This window comes from Pseudophryne corroboree, chromosome 12, assembly GCF_028390025.1.
Source record: "Pseudophryne corroboree isolate aPseCor3 chromosome 12, aPseCor3.hap2, whole genome shotgun sequence".
In the NCBI taxonomy this organism is placed as follows: domain Eukaryota; kingdom Metazoa; phylum Chordata; class Amphibia; order Anura; family Myobatrachidae; genus Pseudophryne; species Pseudophryne corroboree.
The window spans coordinates 173,027,233-173,049,326 of record NC_086455.1 but is presented as its reverse complement, the minus strand read 5'-3'; the positions used below and the strand labels follow the sequence as shown (position 1 = coordinate 173,049,326).

The window sequence follows — 22,094 nt, the reverse complement described above, 5'->3', positions numbered from 1 at the left end:
TGTAATGTGGTATACAATATACCGGGGCACTGTAATGTAGTATATAATGTACTGGGGCACTGTAATGTGGTATACAATGTACCGGGGCACTGTAATGTGGTATAACGTGTACTGGGGCACTGTAATGTGGTATAACGTGTACTGGGGCACTGTAATGTGGTATATAATGTACCGGGGCACTGTAATGTGGTATGAAATGTATTGGGGCACTGTAATGTGGTATATAATGTACCGGGGCACTGTAATGTGGTATGAAATGTATTGGGGCACTGTAATGTGGTATACAATGTACCAGGGCACTGTAATGTGGTATACAATGTACCAGGGCACTGTAATGTAGTATATAATGTACTGGGGCACTGTAATGTGGTCAGAGGCGTAATAAGGGTAGGGCGAGTGGGGCACGTGCCCTGGGAGCCTTGGCAGGCCCAGGAGAGGGGGGCGCCGCCGGCGGCCAGGGCATCATGCCCCACTCGCCCCCGTCACGCCAAAATGTGAGGGGAGGAGAGCGCAGCGTCTCTCCCTCCCCTCACCGCCGCTGCGTGTGTCCGGTCTCCGGCGGCGTTAGCCAATCAGAGCTTGCGGACCGGATCCTGATTGGCTGCCGGTCCGTGAGCTCTGATTGGCTAGCGAATTGGCGCCCCATAGCCGGAGACCTGGAGCGGTGAGGGGAAGGAGAGGCGCTGCGCTGCGCTCTCCTCCCCTTGCATATCAACAAGCGGTGAGTGACCGGGGGGGGGGGGGGATCACAGTGGGGCATGTATCTGGCACGGAGTGGGGCATGTAACTGGCACAGTGGGGCATGTAACTGGCACTGTGGGGCAATGTATCTGGCACTGTGGGGCAATGTATCTGGCACTGTGGGGCAATGTATCTGGCACTGTGGGGCAATGTATCTGGCACTGTGGGGCAATGTAACTGGCACTGTGGGGCAATGTATCTGGCACTGTGGGGCAATGTATCTGGCACTATGGGGCAATGTAACTGGCACTGTGGGGCAATGTATCTGGCACTGTGGGGCATGTATCTGGCACTGTGGGGCATGTATCTGGCACTGTGGGGCAATGTATCTGGCACTGTGGGGCAATATAACTGGCACTGTGGGGCAATGTAACTGGCACTGTGGGGCATGTATCTGGCACTGTGGGGCATGTATCTGGCACTGTGGGGCATATATCTGGCACTGTGGGGCAATGTAACTGGCACTGTGGGGCAATGTAACTGGCACTGTGGGGCAATGTATCTGGCACTGTGGGGCATGTATCTGGCACTGTGGGGCAATGTAACTGGCACTGTGGGGCAATGTAACTGGCACTGTGGGGCATGTATCTGGCACTGTGGGGCAATGTAACTGGCACTAAGGGGCAATGTATCTGGCACTGTGGGGCATGTATCTGGCACTGTGGGGCATGTATCCTGCACTGTGGGGCAATGTAACTGGCACTGTGGGTCATTTTCAGTGGCCACACCCCTTTTGGTGTGTGGCCACACCCCTTATGGGGTGTGACCACGCCCATTTTTCCGCACATGCTTCTTTTGGTGTTTGTTTTGGGTTTTTGTGTAGTATAACATGTACTAGAGCACTGTAATGTAGTATAACATGTACTGGGGCACTGTAATGTGGTATAAAATGTACTGGGGCACTGTAATGTGGTATAACATGTACTGGGGCACTGTAATGTGGTATAAAATGTACTGGGGCACTGTAATGTGGTATAAAAAGTAATGGGGCACTGTAATGTGGTATAAAAAGTAATGGGGCACTGTAATGTGGTATAAAATGTACTGGGGCACTGTAGTGTGGTATAAAATGTACTGGGGCACTGTAGTGTGGTATAAAATGTACTGGGGCACTGCAATGTAGTATAAAATGTACCGGGGCACTGCAATGTGGTATACAACAATGTACCGGGGCACTTTAAAATGGTATACAATGTACCAGGGCACTGTAATGTGGTATACAATGTACTGGGGCACTGTAATGTGGTATACAATGTACCGGGACACTGTAATGTGGTATACAATGTCCCTGGACACTGTAATGTGGTATATAATGTACAGGGACACTGTAATGTGGTATACAATGTACTGGGGCACTGTAATGTAGTATAACATGTACTAGAGCACTGTAATGTGGTATACAATGTACCGGGACACTGTAATGTGGTATGCAAAGTACCGGGGCACTGTATTGTGGTATACAATGTAGTGGGGCACTGTAACGTGGTATACATGTATTGGGGCACTGTAACATGGTATACAATGTACCGGGGCACTGTCACTGTAATGTGGTATAACATGTACTAGAGCACTGTAATGTAGTATAACATGTACTAGAGCACTGTAATGTAGTATAACATGTACTAGAGCACTGTAATGTAGTATAACATGTACTAGATCACTGTAATGTGGTATAACATGTACTGGGGCACTGTAATGAAGTATAACATGTACTGGGGCACTGTAATGTAGTATAACATGTACTAGAGCACTGTAATGTAGTATAACATGTACTGGGGCACTGTAATGTGGTATAACTTGTACTGGGGCACTGTAATGTGGTATAACATGTACTAGAGCACTGTAATGTAGTATAACATGTACTAGAGCACTGTAATGTGGTATAACATGTACTGGGGCACTGTAATGTGGTATAACTTGTACTAGAGCACTGTAATGTGGTATAACTTGTACTAGATCACTTTAATGTGGTATAACGTGTACTGGGGCACTGTAATGTGGTATAACTTGTACTGGGGCACTGTAATGTGGTATAACGTGTACTGGGGCACTGTAATGTAGTCTAACGTGCACTAGAGCACTGTAATGTAGTATAACATGTACTGGGGCACTGTAATGTAGTATAACATGTACTGGGGCACTGTAATGTAGTATAACATGTACTAGAGCACTGTAATGTGGTATACAATGTACCGGGACACTGTAATGTGGTATACAAAGTACCGGGGCACTGTATTGTGGTATACAATGTAGTGGGGCACTGTAACGTGGTATACATGTATTGGGGCACTGTAACATGGTATACAATGTACCGGGGCACTGTCACTGTAATGTGGTATAACATGTACTAGAGCACTGTAATGTAGTATAACATGCACTAGAGCACTGTAATGTAGTATAACATGTACTAGAGCACTGTAATGTAGTATAACATGCACTAGAGCACTGTAATGTAGTATAACATGCACTAGAGCACTGTAATGTGGTATAACTTGTACTAGAGCACTGTAATGTGGTATAACATGTACTGGGGCACTGTAATGTGGTATAACTTGTACTAGAGCACTGTAATGTGGTATAACTTGTACTAGATCACTTTAATGTGGTATAACGTGTACTGGGGCACTGTAATGTGGTATAACTTGTACTGGGGCACTGTAATGTGGTATAACTTGTACTAGAGCACTGTAATGTGGTATAACTTGTACTGGGGCACTGTAATGTGGTATAACGTGTACTGGGGCACTGTAATGTAGTCTAACGTGTACTAGAGCACTGTAATGTAGTATAACATGTACTAGAGCACTGTAATGAAGTATAACATGTACTGGGGCACTGTAATGTAGTATAACATGTATTGGGGCACTGTAATGTAGTATAACATGTACTAGAGCACTGTAATGTGGTATACAATGTACCGGGACACTGTAATGTGGTATACAAAGTACCGGGGCACTGTATTGTGGTATACAATGTAGTGGGGCACTGTAACATGGTATACAATGTACCGGGGCACTGTCACTGAAATGTGGTATAACATGTACTAGAGCACTGTAATGTAGTATAACATGTACTAGAGCACTTTAATGTAGTATAACATGTACTAGAGCACTGTAATGTAGTATAACATGTACTGGGGCACTGTAATGTGGTATAACTTATACTGGGGCACTGTAATGTGGTATAACATGTACTAGAGCACTGTAATGTAGTATAACATGCACTAGAGCACTGTAATGTAGTATAACATGTACTAGAGCACTGTAATGTGGTATAACATGTACTGGGGCACTGTAATGTGGTATAACTTGTACTAGATCACTTTAATGTGGTATAACGTGTACTGGGGCACTGTAATGTGGTATAACTTGTACTGGGGCACTGTAATGTGGTATAACTTGTACTAGAGCACTGTAATGTGGTATAACTTGTACTGGGGCACTGTAATGTGGTATAACGTGTACTGGGGCACTGTAATGAAGTATAACATGTACTGGGGCACTGTAATGTAGTATAACATGTACTGGGGCACTGTAATGTAGTATAACATGTACTAGAGCACTGTAATGTGGTATAACGTACTGGGGCACTAATGTGGTATAACTTGTACTGGGGCACTGTAATGTGGTATAACATGTACTGGGGCAGGGGCACTGTAATGTGGTATAACATGTACTGGGGCACTGTAATGTAGTATAACATGTACTGGGGCACTGTAATGTGGTATACAATGTACCGGGGCACTGTAATGTGGTATACAATGTACCGGGGCACTGTAACGTGGTATACAATGTACTGGGGCACTGTAATGTGGTATACAATATACCGGGGCACTGTAATGTAGTATATAATGTACTGGGGCACTGTAATGTAGTATATAATGTACTGGGGCACTGTAATGTGGTATAACGTGTACTGGGGCACTGTAATGTGGTATAACGTGTACTGGGGCACTGTAATGTGGTATATAATGTACCGGGGCACTGTAATGTGGTATATAATGTACCGGGGCACTGTAATGTGGTATGAAATGTATTGGGGCACTGTAATGTGGTATACAATGTACCAGGGCACTGTAATGTGGTATACAATGTACCAGGGCACTGTAATGTAGTATATAATGTACTGGGGCACTGTAATGTGGTCAGAGGCGTAATAAGGGTAGGGCGAGTGGGGCACGTGCCCTGGGAGCCTTGGCAGGCCCAGGAGAGGGGGGCGCCGCCGGCGGCCAGGGCATCATGCCCCACTCGCCCCCGTCACGCCAAAATGTGAGGGGAGGAGAGCGCAGCGTCTCTCCCTCCCCTCACCGCCGCTGCGTGTGTCCGGTCTCCGGCGGCGTTAGCCAATCAGAGCTTGCGGACCGGATCCTGATTGGCTGCCGGTCCGTGAGCTCTGATTGGCTAGCGAATTGGCGCCCCATAGCCGGAGACCTGGAGCGGTGAGGGGAAGGAGAGGCGCTGCGCTGCGCTCTCCTCCCCTTGCATATCAACAAGCGGTGAGTGACCGGGGGGGGGGGGGATCACAGTGGGGCATGTATCTGGCACGGAGTGGGGCATGTAACTGGCACAGTGGGGCATGTAACTGGCACTGTGGGGCAATGTATCTGGCACTGTGGGGCAATGTATCTGGCACTGTGGGGCAATGTATCTGGCACTGTGGGGCAATGTATCTGGCACTGTGGGGCAATGTATCTGGCACTGTGGGGCAATGTAACTGGCACTGTGGGGCAATGTATCTGGCACTATGGGGCAATGTAACTGGCACTGTGGGGCAATGTATCTGGCACTGTGGGGCATGTATCTGGCACTGTGGGGCATGTATCTGGCACTGTGGGGCATGTATCTGGCACTGTGGGGCAATGTATCTGGCACTGTGGGGCAATATAACTGGCACTGTGGGGCAATGTAACTGGCACTGTGGGGCATGTATCTGGCACTGTGGGGCATGTATCTGGCACTGTGGGGCATATATCTGGCACTGTGGGGCAATGTAACTGGCACTGTGGGGCAATGTAACTGGCACTGTGGGGCAATGTATCTGGCACTGTGGGGCATGTATCTGGCACTGTGGGGCAATGTAACTGGCACTGTGGGGCAATGTAACTGGCACTGTGGGGCATGTATCTGGCACTGTGGGGCAATGTAACTGGCACTAAGGGGCAATGTATCTGGCACTGTGGGGCATGTATCTGGCACTGTGGGGCAATGTAACTGGCACTGTGGGTCATTTTCAGTGGCCACACCCCTTTTGGTGTGTGGCCACACCCCTTATGGGGTGTGACCACGCCCATTTTTCCGCACATGCTTCTTTTGGTGTTTGTTTTGGGTTTTTGTGTAGTATAACATGTACTAGAGCACTGTAATGTAGTATAACATGTACTGGGGCACTGTAATGTGGTATAAAATGTACTGGGGCACTGTAATGTGGTATAACATGTACTGGGGCACTGTAATGTGGTATAAAATGTACTGGGGCACTGTAATGTGGTATAAAAAGTAATGGGGCACTGTAATGTGGTATAAAAAGTAATGGGGCACTGTAATGTGGTATAAAATGTACTGGGGCACTGTAGTGTGGTATAAAATGTACTGGGGCACTGTAGTGTGGTATAAAATGTACTGGGGCACTGCAATGTAGTATAAAATGTACCGGGGCACTGCAATGTGGTATACAACAATGTACCGGGGCACTTTAAAATGGTATACAATGTACCAGGGCACTGTAATGTGGTATACAATGTACTGGGGCACTGTAATGTGGTATACAATGTACCGGGACACTGTAATGTGGTATACAATGTCCCTGGACACTGTAATGTGGTATATAATGTACAGGGACACTGTAATGTGGTATACAATGTACCGGGACACTGTAATGTGGTATGCAAAGTACCGGGGCACTGTATTGTGGTATACAATGTAGTGGGGCACTGTAACATGGTATACAATGTACCGGGGCACTGTCACTGTAATGTGGTATAACATGTACTAGAGCACTGTAATGAAGTATAACATGTACTGGGGCACTGTAATGTAGTATAACATGTACTAGAGCACTGTAATGTAGTATAACATGTACTGGGGCACTGTAATGTGGTATAACTTGTACTGGGGCACTGTAATGTGGTATAACATGTACTAGAGCACTGTAATGTAGTATAACATGTACTAGAGCACTGTAATGTGGTATAACATGTACTGGGGCACTGTAATGTAGTATAACATGCACTAGAGCACTGTAATGTAGTATAACATGTACTAGAGCACTGTAATGTGGTATAACATGTACTGGGGCACTGTAATGTGGTATAACTTGTACTAGAGCACTGTAATGTGGTATAACTTGTACTAGATCACTTTAATGTGGTATAACGTGTACTGGGGCACTGTAATGTGGTATAACTTGTACTGGGGCACTGTAATGTGGTATAACTTGTACTAGAGCACTGTAATGTGGTATAACTTGTACTGGGGCACTGTAATGTGGTATAACGTGTACTGGGGCACTGTAATGTAGTCTAACGTGTACTAGAGCACTGTAATGTAGTATAACATGTACTAGAGCACTGTAATGAAGTATAACATGTACTGGGGCACTGTAATGTAGTATAACATGTATTGGGGCACTGTAATGTAGTATAACATGTACTAGAGCACTGTAATGTGGTATACAATGTACCGGGACACTGTAATGTGGTATACAAAGTACCGGGGCACTGTATTGTGGTATACAATGTAGTGGGGCACTGTAACATGGTATACAATGTACCGGGGCACTGTCACTGTAATGTGGTATAACATGTACTAGAGCACTGTAATGTAGTATAACATGTACTAGAGCACTTTAATGTAGTATAACATGTACTAGAGCACTGTAATGTAGTATAACATGTACTGGGGCACTGTAATGTGGTATAACTTATACTGGGGCACTGTAATGTGGTATAACATGTACTAGAGCACTGTAATGTAGTATAACATGCACTAGAGCACTGTAATGTAGTATAACATGTACTAGAGCACTGTAATGTGGTATAACATGTACTGGGGCACTGTAATGTGGTATAACTTGTACTAGATCACTTTAATGTGGTATAACGTGTACTGGGGCACTGTAATGTGGTATAACTTGTACTGGGGCACTGTAATGTGGTATAACTTGTACTAGAGCACTGTAATGTGGTATAACTTGTACTGGGGCACTGTAATGTGGTATAACGTGTACTGGGGCACTGTAATGTAGTCTAACGTGTACTAGAGCACTGTAATGAAGTATAACATGTACTGGGGCACTGTAATGTAGTATAACATGTACTGGGGCACTGTAATGTAGTATAACATGTACTAGAGCACTGTAATGTGGTATAACGTACTGGGGCACTAATGTGGTATAACTTGTACTGGGGCACTGTAATGTGGTATAACATGTACTGGGGCAGGGGCACTGTAATGTGGTATAACATGTACTGGGGCACTGTAATGTAGTATAACATGTACTGGGGCACTGTAATGTGGTATACAATGTACCGGGGCACTGTAATGTGGTATACAATGTACTGGGGCACTGTAATGTGGTATACAATGTACCGGGGCACTGTAATGTGGTATACAATGTACTGGGGCACTGTAATGTGGTATACAATGTACTGGGGCACTGTAATGTGGTATACAATATACCGGGGCACTGTAATGTAGTATATAATGTACTGGGGCACTGTAATGTGGTATAACGTGTACTGGGGCACTGTAATGTGGTATAACGTGTACTGGGGCACTGTAATGTGGTATATAATGTACCGGGGCACTGTAATGTGGTATGAAATGTATTGGGGCACTGTAATGTGGTATACAATGTACCAGGGCACTGTAATGTGGTATACAATGTACCAGGGCACTGTAATGTAGTATATAATGTACCGGGGCACTGTAATGTGGTATGAAATGTATTGGGGCACTGTAATGTGGTATACAATGTACCAGGGCACTGTAATGTGGTATACAATGTACCAGGGCACTGTAATGTAGTATATAATGTACTGGGGCACTGTAATGTGGTCAGAGGCGTAATAAGGGTAGGGCGAGTGGGGCACGTGCCCTGGGAGCCTTGGCAGGCCCAGGAGAGGGGGGCGCCGCCGGCGGCCAGGGCATCATGCCCCACTCGCCCCCGTCACGCCAAAATGTGAGGGGAGGAGAGCGCAGCGTCTCTCCCTCCCCTCACCGCCGCTGCATGTGTCCGGTCTCCGGCGGCGTTAGCCAATCAGAGCTTGCGGACCGGATCCTGATTGGCTGCCGGTCCGTGAGCTCTGATTGGCTAGCGAATTGGCGCCCCATAGCCGGAGACCTGGAGCGGTGAGGGGAAGGAGAGGCGCTGCGCTGCGCTCTCCTCCCCTTGCATATCAACAAGCGGTGAGTGACCGGGGGGGGGGGGGGATCACAGTGGGGCATGTATCTGGCACGGAGTGGGGCATGTAACTGGCACAGTGGGGCATGTAACTGGCACTGTGGGGCAATGTATCTGGCACTGTGGGGCAATGTATCTGGCACTGTGGGGCAATGTATCTGGCACTGTGGGGCAATGTATCTGGCACTGTGGGGCAATGTAACTGGCACTGTGGGGCAATGTATCTGGCACTGTGGGGCAATGTATCTGGCACTATGGGGCAATGTAACTGGCACTGTGGGGCAATGTATCTGGCACTGTGGGGCATGTATCTGGCACTGTGGGGCATGTATCTGGCACTGTGGGGCATGTATCTGGCACTGTGGGGCAATGTATCTGGCACTGTGGGGCAATATAACTGGCACTGTGGGGCAATGTAACTGGCACTGTGGGGCATGTATCTGGCACTGTGGGGCATGTATCTGGCACTGTGGGGCATATATCTGGCACTGTGGGGCAATGTAACTGGCACTGTGGGGCAATGTAACTGGCACTGTGGGGCAATGTATCTGGCACTGTGGGGCATGTATCTGGCACTGTGGGGCAATGTAACTGGCACTGTGGGGCAATGTAACTGGCACTGTGGGGCATGTATCTGGCACTGTGGGGCAATGTAACTGGCACTAAGGGGCAATGTATCTGGCACTGTGGGGCATGTATCTGGCACTGTGGGGCATGTATCCTGCACTGTGGGGCAATGTAACTGGCACTGTGGGTCATTTTCAGTGGCCACACCCCTTTTGGTGTGTGGCCACACCCCTTATGGGGTGTGACCACGCCCATTTTTCCGCACATGCTTCTTTTGGTGTTTGTTTTGGGTTTTTGTGTAGTATAACATGTACTAGAGCACTGTAATGTAGTATAACATGTACTGGGGCACTGTAATGTGGTATAAAATGTACTGGGGCACTGTAATGTGGTATAACATGTACTGGGGCACTGTAATGTGGTATAAAATGTACTGGGGCACTGTAATGTGGTATAAAAAGTAATGGGGCACTGTAATGTGGTATAAAAAGTAATGGGGCACTGTAATGTGGTATAAAATGTACTGGGGCACTGTAGTGTGGTATAAAATGTACTGGGGCACTGTAGTGTGGTATAAAATGTACTGGGGCACTGCAATGTAGTATAAAATGTACCGGGGCACTGCAATGTGGTATACAACAATGTACCGGGGCACTTTAAAATGGTATACAATGTACCAGGGCACTGTAATGTGGTATACAATGTACTGGGGCACTGTAATGTGGTATACAATGTACCGGGACACTGTAATGTGGTATACAATGTCCCTGGACACTGTAATGTGGTATATAATGTACAGGGACACTGTAATGTGGTATACAATGTACCGGGACACTGTAATGTGGTATACAAAGTACAGGGACACTGTAATGTGGTATGCAAAGTACCGGGGCACTGTATTGTGGTATACAATGTAGTGGGGCACTGTAACGTGGTATACATGTATTGGGGCACTGTAACATGGTATACAATGTACCGGGGCACTGTCACTGTAATGTGGTATAACATGTACTAGAGCACTGTAATGTAGTATAACATGCACTAGAGCACTGTAATGTAGTATAACATGTACTGGGGCACTGTAATGTGGTATAACTTGTACTGGGGCACTGTAATGTGGTATAACATGTACTAGAGCACTGTAATGTAGTATAACATGTACTAGAGCACTGTAATGTGGTATAACATGTACTGGGGCACTGTAATGTGGTATAACTTGTACTAGAGCACTGTAATGTGGTATAACTTGTACTAGATCACTTTAATGTGGTATAACGTGTACTGGGGCACTGTAATGTAGTATAACATGCACTAGAGCACTGTAATGTAGTATAACATGTACTAGAGCACTGTAATGTGGTATAACATGTACTGGGGCACTGTAATGTGGTATAACTTGTACTAGAGCACTGTAATGTGGTATAACTTGTACTAGATCACTTTAATGTGGTATAACGTGTACTGGGGCACTGTAATGTGGTATAACTTGTACTGGGGCACTGTAATGTGGTATAACGTGTACTGGGGCACTGTAATGTAGTCTAACGTGCACTAGAGCACTGTAATGAAGTATAACATGTACTGGGGCACTGTAATGTAGTATAACATGTATTGGGGCACTGTAATGTAGTATAACATGTACTAGAGCACTGTAATGTGGTATACAATGTACCGGGACACTGTAATGTGGTATATAATGTACAGGGACACTGTAATGTGGTATACAATGTACCGGGACACTGTAATGTGGCATACAAAGTACCGGGGCACTGTATTGTGGTATACAATGTAGTGGGGCACTGTAACGTGGTATACATGTATTGGGGCACTGTAACATGGTATACAATGTACCGGGGCACTGTCACTGTAATGTGGTATAACATGTACTAGAGCACTGTAATGTAGTATAACATGCACTAGAGCACTGTAATGTAGTATAACATGTACTAGAGCACTGTAATGTGGTATAACATGTACTGGGGCACTGTAATGTGGTATAACTTGTACTAGAGCACTGTAATGTGGTATAACATGTACTGGGGCACTGTAATGTGGTATAACTTGTACTAGAGCACTGCAATGTGGTATAACTTGTACTAGATCACTTTAATGTGGTATAACGTGTACTGGGGCACTGTAATGTGGTATAACTTGTACTGGGGCACTGTAATGTGGTATAACTTGTACTAGAGCACTGTAATGTGGTATAACTTGTACTGGGGCACTGTAATGTGGTATAACGTGTACTGGGGCACTGTAATGTAGTCTAACGTGTACTAGAGCACTGTAATGTAGTATAACATGTACTAGAGCACTGTAATGAAGTATAACATGTACTGGGGCACTGTAATGTAGTATAACATGTATTGGGGCACTGTAATGTAGTATAACATGTACTAGAGCACTGTAATGTGGTATACAATGTACCGGGACACTGTAATGTGGTATACAAAGTACCGGGGCACTGTATTGTGGTATACAATGTAGTGGGGCACTGTAACATGGTATACAATGTACCGGGGCACTGTCACTGTAATGTGGTATAACATGTACTAGAGCACTGTAATGTAGTATAACATGTACTAGAGCACTTTAATGTAGTATAACATGTACTAGAGCACTGTAATGTAGTATAACATGTACTGGGGCACTGTAATGTGGTATAACTTATACTGGGGCACTGTAATGTGGTATAACATGTACTAGAGCACTGTAATGTAGTATAACATGCACTAGAGCACTGTAATGTAGTATAACATGTACTAGAGCACTGTAATGTGGTATAACATGTACTGGGGCACTGTAATGTGGTATAACTTGTACTAGATCACTTTAATGTGGTATAATAATAATAATAATAATAATAATTTTATTTATATAGCGCTCTTTCTCCAATAGGACTCAAGGCGCTTAACAGATACACAGCATAATATAGTACAGAAAAATAATGAAGTACATTTTTCATAAAATACAGAAGCATGAAGATACTAAAAGAGACACTATGGAAATGCTTGAGTAAACAGGAAAGTCTTGAGTCTACTTTTGAAGGATTCTATAGTTGGGGCCTCTCGCACTGTGCGGGGAAGTGAGTTCCATAGAGTCGGAGCCGCATGACTAAAAGCTCGACCCCCAGATGAATTACGGTAGATTCTAGGTACTGCTAAAAGTCCTTCATCTACAGATCGCAGTAATCGAGTGGGGCAGTATGGGATCAGAAGCTGTTTCAGGTACCTTGGGCCTTGGTCGTGTAATGCTTTGAAACTCAGTAAGCCAATCTTGAAGAGGATTCGCCATCTTACAGGCAGCCAGTGAAGGGAGTAGAGGATGGGTGTTATGTGGCTGGAACGGGGCTGGTTGGTTAACAGCCTGGCAGCTGTGTTTTGCACCAGCTGTAAGCGTTGCAATTCTTTTGCTGGTAGACCAAGGTAGAGGGCATTACAGTAGTCTAATCGAGATGATACAAATGCATGTATGACTTTTGGCATATCATCTGAGGGAATTAAGTGCTTGATTCTGGCTATGTTCCTCAGGTGAAAGAATGAGGATTTGATTGTGGCTGATATCTGATGTTTAAGTGTCAAGCCATCATCCAGGACAACGCCAAGATTCCGCACATGATCACTGGTCTGTAATTCTGAATCCCCGAGTGTAAGTCCAGTTGGTTGGCTATGCTGCAGTCTTGTCCTTTGATGTTGCGGTCGTATTATAAGGACCTCTGTTTTATCCGGGTTCAGTCGCAGCCAACTGGCGCTCATCCACTCCTGTAGTTCAGCTAGACAGCCATTCAGGGTTGCTACTGGGTTATCAGTGCCCGGAGCAAAGGACAAGTACAGTTGTGTATCATCTGCATAGCAGTGGTAGACCAGGCCATGGCGCCTGATTATTTCGCCCAATGGGAGCATGTATACTGCAAAAAGCATGGGGGATAGTATAGAACCTTGTGGGACACCACATGGCAATGGCACTGGTGGTGATGAGTATAATCCAGATGATACTCTCTGTGACCTGCCTGTGAGAAATGATTTGAACCAGTTTAGGACTGTGCCATCCAGACCACAGAAGTGTATCAGTCGCTCAATCAGAAGCCCGTGGTCCACGGTATCAAATGTATAACGTGTACTGGGGCACTGTAATGTGGTATAACTTGTACTGGGGCACTGTAATGTGGTATAATGTGGTATAACTTGTACTAGAGCACTGTAATGTGGTATAACTTGTACTGGGGCACTGTAATGTGGTATAACGTGTACTGGGGCACTGTAATGTAGTCTAACGTGTACTAGAGCACTGTAATGTAGTATAACATGTACTAGAGCACTGTAATGAAGTATAACATGTACTGGGGCACTGTAATGTAGTATAACATGTACTGGGGCACTGTAATGTAGTATAACATGTACTAGAGCACTGTAATGTGGTATAACGTACTGGGGCACTAATGTGGTATAACTTGTACTGGGGCACTGTAATGTGGTATAACATGTACTGGGGCAGGGGCACTGTAATGTGGTATAACATGTACTGGGGCACTGTAATGTAGTATAACATGTACTGGGGCACTGTAATGTAGTATAACATGTACTGGGGCACTGTAATGTAGTATAACATGTACTGGGGCACTGTAATGTAGTATAACATGTACTGGGGCACTGTAATGTAGTATAAAATGCACTTGGGCACTGTAATGTGGTATACACTGTACTGGGGCACTGTAATGTGGTATAACATGTACCGGGCACTGTAACGTAGTATAACATACTGGGGCACTGTAATGTGGTATAACATGTACTGGGGCACTGTAATGTGGTATAACATGTACTGGGGCACTGTAATGTGGTATAACATGTACTGGGGCACTGTAATGTGGTATAACATGTACTGGGGCACTGTAATGTGGTATAACATGTACTGGGGCACTGTAATGTGGTATAACATGCACTGGGGCACTGTAATGTAGTATAACATGTACTGGGGCACTGTAATGTGGTAAACACTGTACTGGGGCACTGTAATGTGGTATACACTGTACTGGGGCACTGTAATGTGGTATACAATGTACCGGGGGCACTGTAATGTGGTATACACTGTACTGGGGCACTGTAATGTGGTATACACTGTACTGGGGCACTGTAATGTGGTATAACATGTACTGGGGCACTGTAATGTGGTATAACATGTACTGGGGCACTGTAATGTGGTATACACTGTACTGGGGCACTGTAATGTGGTATACACTGTACTGGGGCACTGTAATGTGGTATAACGTGTACTGGGGCACTGTAATGTGGTATACAATGTACCGGGCACTGTAATGTAGTATAACGTACTGGGGCACTGTAATGTAGTATAACGTACTGGGGCACTGTAATGTGGTATAACATGTACTGGGGCACTGTAATGTGGTATAACATGTACTGGGGCACTGTAATGTGGTATAACATGTACTGGGGCACTGTAATGTAGTATAACATGTACTGGGGCACTGTAATGTAGTATAACGTACTGGGGCACTGTAATGTGGTATACACTATACTGGGGCACTGTAATGTGGTATACAATGTACTGGGGCACTGTAATGTGGTATAACATGTACTGGGGCACTGTAATGTAGTATAACGTACTGGGGAACTGTAATGTGGTATAACGTACTGGGGCACTGTAATGTAGTATAACATGTACTGGGGCACTGTAATGTAGTATAACGTACTGGGGCACTGTAATGTGGTATACACTATACTGGGGCACTGTAATGTGGTATACAATGTACCGGGGGCACTGTAATGTCGTATAATATGTACTGGGGCACTGTAATGTAGTATAACGTACTGGGGCACTGTAATGTGGTATAACATGTACTGGGGCACTGTAATGTAGTATAACGTGTACTGGGGCACTGTAATGTAGTATAACGTGTACTGGGGCACTGTAAATAAGATTTTACTTACCGATAAATCTATTTCTCGTAGTCCGTAGTGGATGCTGGGGACTCCGTCAGGACCATGGGGATATAGCGGCTCCGCAGGAGACAGGGCACAATAATAAAAGCTTTAGGATCAGGTGGTGTGCACTGGCTCCTCCCCCTATGACCCTCCTCCAAGCCTCAGTTAGGATACTGTGCCCGGACGAGCGTGCATAATAAGGAAGGATATTGAATCCCGGGTAAGACTCATACCAGCCACACCAATCACACCGTACAACCTGTGATCTGAACCCAGTTAACAGTATGATAACAACGAAGGAGCCTCTGAAAAGATGGCTCACAACAAGAATAACCCGATTTTTGTAACAATAACTATGTACAAGTATTGCAGACAATCCGCACTTGGGATGGGCGCCCAGCATCCACTACGGACTACGAGAAATAGATTTATCGGTAAGTAAAATCTTATTTTCTCTGACGTCCTAGTGGATGCTGGGGACTCCGTCAGGACCATGGGGATTATACCAAAGCTCCCAAACGGGCGGGAGAGTGCGGATGACCCTGCAGCACCGAATGAGAGAACTCCATGTCCTCCTCAGCCAGGGTATCAAATTTGTAGAATTTAGCAAACGTGTTTGCCCCTGACCAAGTAACTGCTCGGCAAAGTTGTAAAGCCGAGACCCCTCGGGCAGTCGCCCAAGATGAGCCCCCTTCCTTTTGGAATGGGCTTTTACCGATTTTGGCTGTGGCAGGCCTGCCACAGAATGTGTAAACTGAATTGTATTACAAATCCAGCGAGCAATCGTCTGCTTAGAAGCAGGAGCACCCATCTTGTTGGGTGCATACAGGCTAAACAGCGAGTCAGATTTTCTGACTCCAGCCTTCCTGGAAACATATTTTTCAGGGCCCTGACAACGTCAAGTAACTTGGAGTCCTCCAAGTCCCTAGTACCCGCAGGTACCACAATAGGTTGGTTCATGTGAAAAACAGAAAACACCTTAAGGAGAAATTGAGGACGAGTCCTCAATTCTGCCCTGTCAGAATGAAAAATTAAGTAAGGGCTTTATATATGATAAAGCCGCCAATTCTGACACACGCCTGGCTGAAGCCAGGGCTAATAGCATCGTCACCTTCCATGTGAGATATTTTAAGTCCACAGTGGTGAGTGGTTCAAACCAATGTGACTTTAGGAAACTCAAAACAACATTGAGATCCCAAGGTGCCACTGGGGCACAAAAGGAGGCTGTATATGCAGTACCCCTTTTACAAACATCTGAACGTCAGGCACTAAAGCCAGTTCTTTCTGGAAGAAATTCGACAGGGCCGAAATTTGAACCTTAATGGACCCTAATTTTAGGCCCATAGACAGTCCTGTTTTCAGGAAATGTAGGAAACGACCCAGTTGGAATTCCTCTGTAGGGGCCTTCTTGGCCTCACACCACGCAACATATCTTCGCCAAATGCGGTGAAAATGTTTTGCGGTTACATCCTTCCTGTCTTCGACCAGGGTAGGGATGACTTCATCTGGAATGCCCTTTCAGGATCCGGCGTTCAACCGCCATGCCGTCAAACGCGGCCGCGGTAAGTCTTGGAACAGACAAGGCCCCTGCTGGAGCAGGTCCTTTCTTAAAGGTAGAGGCCACGGGTCTTCCGTGAACATCTCTTGAAGTTTCGGGTACCAAGTCCTTCTTGGCCAATCCGGAACCACGAGTATCATTCTTACTCATCTCCCTCTTATGATTCTCAGTACTTTTTGTATGAGAGGCATAGGAGGGAACACATACTCTGACTGGTACATCCACAGTGTTACCAGAGCGTCCACCGCTATTGCCTGAGGGTCCCTTGACCTGGCGCAATATCTAGTTTTTTGTTCAGGCGGGACGCCATCATGTCCACCTTTGGTTTTTCACAACGGTTTACAATCATGTGGAAGACTTCCCGATGAAGTCCCCACTCTCCCGGGTGGAGGTCATGCCTGCTGAGGAAGTCTGCTTCCCAGTTTTCCACTCCCGGAATGAACACTGCTGAGAGTGTTATCACATGATTTTTCGCCCAGCGAAGAATCCTTGCAGTTTCTGCCATTTCCCTCCTGCTTCTTGTGCCGCCCTGTCTGTTTACGTGGGCGACTGCCGTGATGTTGTCCCACTGGATCAATACCGGCTGACCTTGAAGCAGAGGTCTTGCTAAGCTTAGAGCATTGTAAATTGCCCTTAGCTCCAGTATATTTATGTGGAGAGAAGTCTCCAGACTCGATCACACTCTCTGGAAATTTTTTCCTTGTGTGACTGCTCCCCAGCCACTCAGGCTGGCATCCGTGGTCACCAGGACCCAGTCCTGAATGCCGAATCTGCGGCCCTTTCATAGATGAGCACTCTGCAGCCACCGCAGAAGAAACACCCTTGTCCTTGGAGACAGGGTTATCCGCTGATGCATCTGAAGATGCGATCCGGACCATTTTTCCAGCAGATCCCACGTAAAGGTTCTTGCGTGAAATCTACCGAATGGGATCGCTTTGTAAGAAACCACCATTTTTCACAGGATCCTTGTGCAATGATGCACTGATACTTTTCCTGGTTTTAGGAGGTTCCTGACTAGCTCGGATAACTCCCTGGCTTTCTTCTCCGGGAGAAAACATCCTTTTCTGGACTGTGTCCAGAATCATCCCTAGGAACAGTAGACGTGTCGTCGGAAAAAACTGCGATTTTGGAATATTTAGAATCCACTCGTGCTGTCGTAGAACTACTTAAGATAGTGCTACTCCGACCTCCAACTGTTCTCTGGACCTTGCCCTTATCAGGAAAGCGTCCATATTTCTTTTAAGAAGAATCATCATTTCGGCCATTACCTTGGTAAAGACCCGGGGTGCCGTGGACAATCCAAACGGCAGCGTCTGAACTGATAGTGACAGTTCTGTACCACGAACCTGAGGTACCCTTGGTGAGAAGGGCAAATTTGGACATGTAGGTAAGCGTCCCTGATATCCAGTGACACCATATCGTCCCCTTCTTCCTGGTTCGCTATCACTGCTCTGAGTGACTCCATCTTGATTTGAACGCTTGTATGTAAGTGTTCAAATATTTCAGATCTCACCTAGCCGTCTGGCTTCAGTACCACAATATAGTGTGGAATAATACCCCTTCCCTTGTTGCAGAAGGGGTACTTTGATTATCACCTGCTGGGAATACAGCCTGTGAATTGTTCCCAATACTGCCTCCCTGTCGGAGGGAGACGTTGGTAAAGCAGACTTCAGGAACTTGTGAGGGGGACGTCTCGAATTTCCAATGTACACCTGGGATACTACGTGTAGGATCCAGGAGTCCACTTGTGAGTGAGCCCACTGCGTGCTGAAACTCTTGAGATGACCCCCTACCGCACCTGAGTCCGCTTGTACGGCCCCAGCGTCATGCTGCGGACTTGGCAGAAGCTGTGGAGGGCTTCTGTTCCTGGGAATGGGCTGCCTGCTGCAGTCTTCTTCCCTTTCCTCTACCCCTGGGCAGATATGACTGGCCCTTTTGCCCGCCTGCCCTTATGGGGACGAAAGGACTGAGACTGAAAAGACTGTGTCCTTTTCTGCTGAGATGTGACTTGGGGTAACAAAAGGTGGATTTTTCAGCTGTTGCCATGGCCACCAGGTCCGATGGACCGCCCCTTTATACGGCAATACTTCCATGTGCCGTCTGGAATCTGCATCACCTGACCACTGTCGTCTGGCAGATATGGACATCACATTTACTCTTGATGCCAGAATGCAAATATCCCTCTGCGCATCTCGCATATATAGAAATGCATCCTTAAAATGCTCTATAGTCAATAAAATCTTGTCCCTGTCAAGGGTATCAATATTTTCAGTCAGGAAATCCGACCAAGCCCCCTCAGCGCTGCACATCCAGGCTGAGGCGATTGCTGGTCGTAGTATAACACCAGTATATGTGTATATACTTTTAGGATATTTTTCAGCTTCCTATCAGCTGGCTCCTTGAGGGCTGCCGTATCTGGAGACGGTAACGCCACTTGTTTTTATAAGCGTGTGAGCGCCTTATTCACCCTAAGGTGTGTTTCCCAACTCGCCCTAACTTCTGGCAGGAAAGGGTATACCGCCAATAATTTTCTATCGGAGGAAACCCACGTATCATCACACACTTCATTTAATTTATCTGATTCAGGAAAAACTACAAGTAGTTTATTCACACCCTACATAATACCCTTCTTTGTGGTACTTGTAGTATCAGAAATATGTAACACCTCCTTCATTGCCCTTAACATGAAACGTGTGGCCCTAAAGGAAAATACGTTTGTTTTTTCACCGTCGACACTGAGGTAAATGGGCGTTTTTACAAGCCCCTGACGGTGTCTGAGACGCCTGGACAGGTACTAATTTGTTTGCCGGCCGTCTCATGTCGTCAACCGACCTTGCAGCGTGTTGACATTATCACGTAATTCCTAAATAAGCCATCCATTCCAGTGTCGACTCCCTAGAGAGTGACATCACCAATACAGGCAATTTGCTCCGCCTCCTCACCAACATCGTCCTCCTACATGTCGACACACACGTACCGACACACAGCACACACACAGGGAATGCTCTGACAGAGGACAGGACCCCACTAGCCCTTTGGGGAGACAGAGGGAGAGTTTGCCAGCACACACCAAAAACGCTATAATTATACAGGGACAACCCCTTATACAAGTGTTTTCCCTTATAGCATTTTTATATATGTAATCATATCGCCAAATAAGTGCCCCCCCTCTCTGTTTTAACCCTGTTTCTGTAGTGCAGTGCAGGGGAGAGCCTGGGAGCCTTCCTCACAGCAGAGCTGAGCAGGAAAATGGCGCCGTGTGCTGAGGAGAATAGGCCCCGCCCCCTTTTCGGCGGGCTCTTCTCCCGGAGTTTGTGAGATCTGGCAGGGGTTAAATACATCCATATAGCCTCAAGGGCTATATGTGATGTATTTTAGCCATAAAAAGGTATTATACATTGCTGCCCAGGGCGCCCCCCCCAGCGCCCTGCACCCTCAGTGACAGTTGGTGACTGTTGGTGAAGTGTGCTGACAACAATGGCGCACAGCTGCAGTGCTGTGCGCTACCTTATGAAGACTGAAAGTCTTCTGCCGCCTGTTTCTGGACCTCTTCAACTTCGGCATCTGCAAGGGGGGTCGGCGGCACGGCTCCGGGACCGGACTCCATGGCTGGGCCTGTGTTCGATCCCTCTGGAGCTAATGGTGTCCAGTAGCCTAAGAAGCAAATCCATCCTGCACGCAGGTGAGTTTACTTCTCTCCCCTAAGTCCCTCGTAGCAGTGAGCCTGTTGCCAGCAGGACTCACTGAAAGTAAAAAAACCTAACTTAAACTTTTATTCTAAGCAGCTCAGGAGAGCCACCTAGGTTGCACCCTTCTCGTCGGGCACAAAAATCTAACTGAGGCTTGGAGGAGGGTCATAGGGGGAGGAGCCAGTGCACACCACCTGATCCTAAAGCTTTTATTATTGTGCCCTGTCTCCTGCGGAGCCGCTATATCCCCATGGTCCTGACGGAGTCCCCAGCATCCACTAGGACGTCAGAGAAATGTAGTATAACGTACTGGGGCACTGTAATGTGGTATACAATGTACTGGGGCACTGTAATGTGGTATACAATGTACCGGGGGCACTGTAATGTGGTATAATATGTACTGGGGCACTGTAATGTGGTATATACTGTACTGGGCACTTTAATGTGGTATATACTGTACTTGGGCACTGTAATGTGGTATATAATGTAGTGCAGGTATTATATGTAATAATGAGTATTGGGGCCACTGTCTTGTACTGGCAGCCCTACAATGTGACATTATGTGATCTGTGGCACTTCTCTGGGCATAACCACTGGTGTATTTATAATGGGTGCAGAGCATACGGGCCCCCAGTATCCACAGGGTCCACACCGCACACCCTGCACACATTTGTTTTAATATTTACCCTCCGATGTCCCGTGGCGCAGCAGCAGCACTGTAGAAATCACTGGGAAATGGTGCTGTGCCATTCTATCAGTGCTTTGTGCATGTGCAGTAGGAAAATCACTGGGAAAATGTCCACCGCACCATTTTCCTGGAGATCTGCGCATGTGTTCTAGACTCTGGGACAGTGCTAGAGTCCTCTAGTGATCCTAGTGCCCAGAGCCACAGCGCTGCCAGTTAGAGAGGAGGGGGCACAGATGGATCCTGTGCATGGGCCGCCTCCTCTCTACAAATGCCCCTGGGCATACCATTAACTAGGGCACTACTATGGGGCATAACAGTAACCGGGACACTACTATGGGACATACCAGTAACCAGGGCACTACTATGGGGCATAACAGTAACCAGGGCACTACTATGGGGTATAACAGTAACCAGAGCACTACTATGGGGCATAACATTACCTAGGGCACTACTATTGGGCATAACAGTAACCAGGGCACTACTATGGGGCATAACAGTATGGCACTACTATG

The 22,094-nt window shown here is 46.4% G+C and overlaps 1 protein-coding gene across 3 annotated transcripts in view; it reads right to left on the bottom strand.

Annotated features, from left to right (window-relative positions):
* GPR68 (G protein-coupled receptor 68) overlaps nucleotides 1-22,094 on the bottom strand; it is a 70,811-nt gene that overhangs the window by 30,892 nt on the left and 17,825 nt on the right. The window contains exon 1 of one of the 3 annotated variants that reach the window (XM_063948590.1): nucleotides 12,940-13,280. The exons of the other annotated variants lie outside the window; for them this stretch is intronic. The gene's annotated coding sequence lies outside the window, so the exon portion shown is untranslated. Of the gene's footprint in view, nucleotides 1-12,939; nucleotides 13,281-22,094 lie in introns of those variants that run through there. 3 annotated transcript variants of the gene reach the window in all.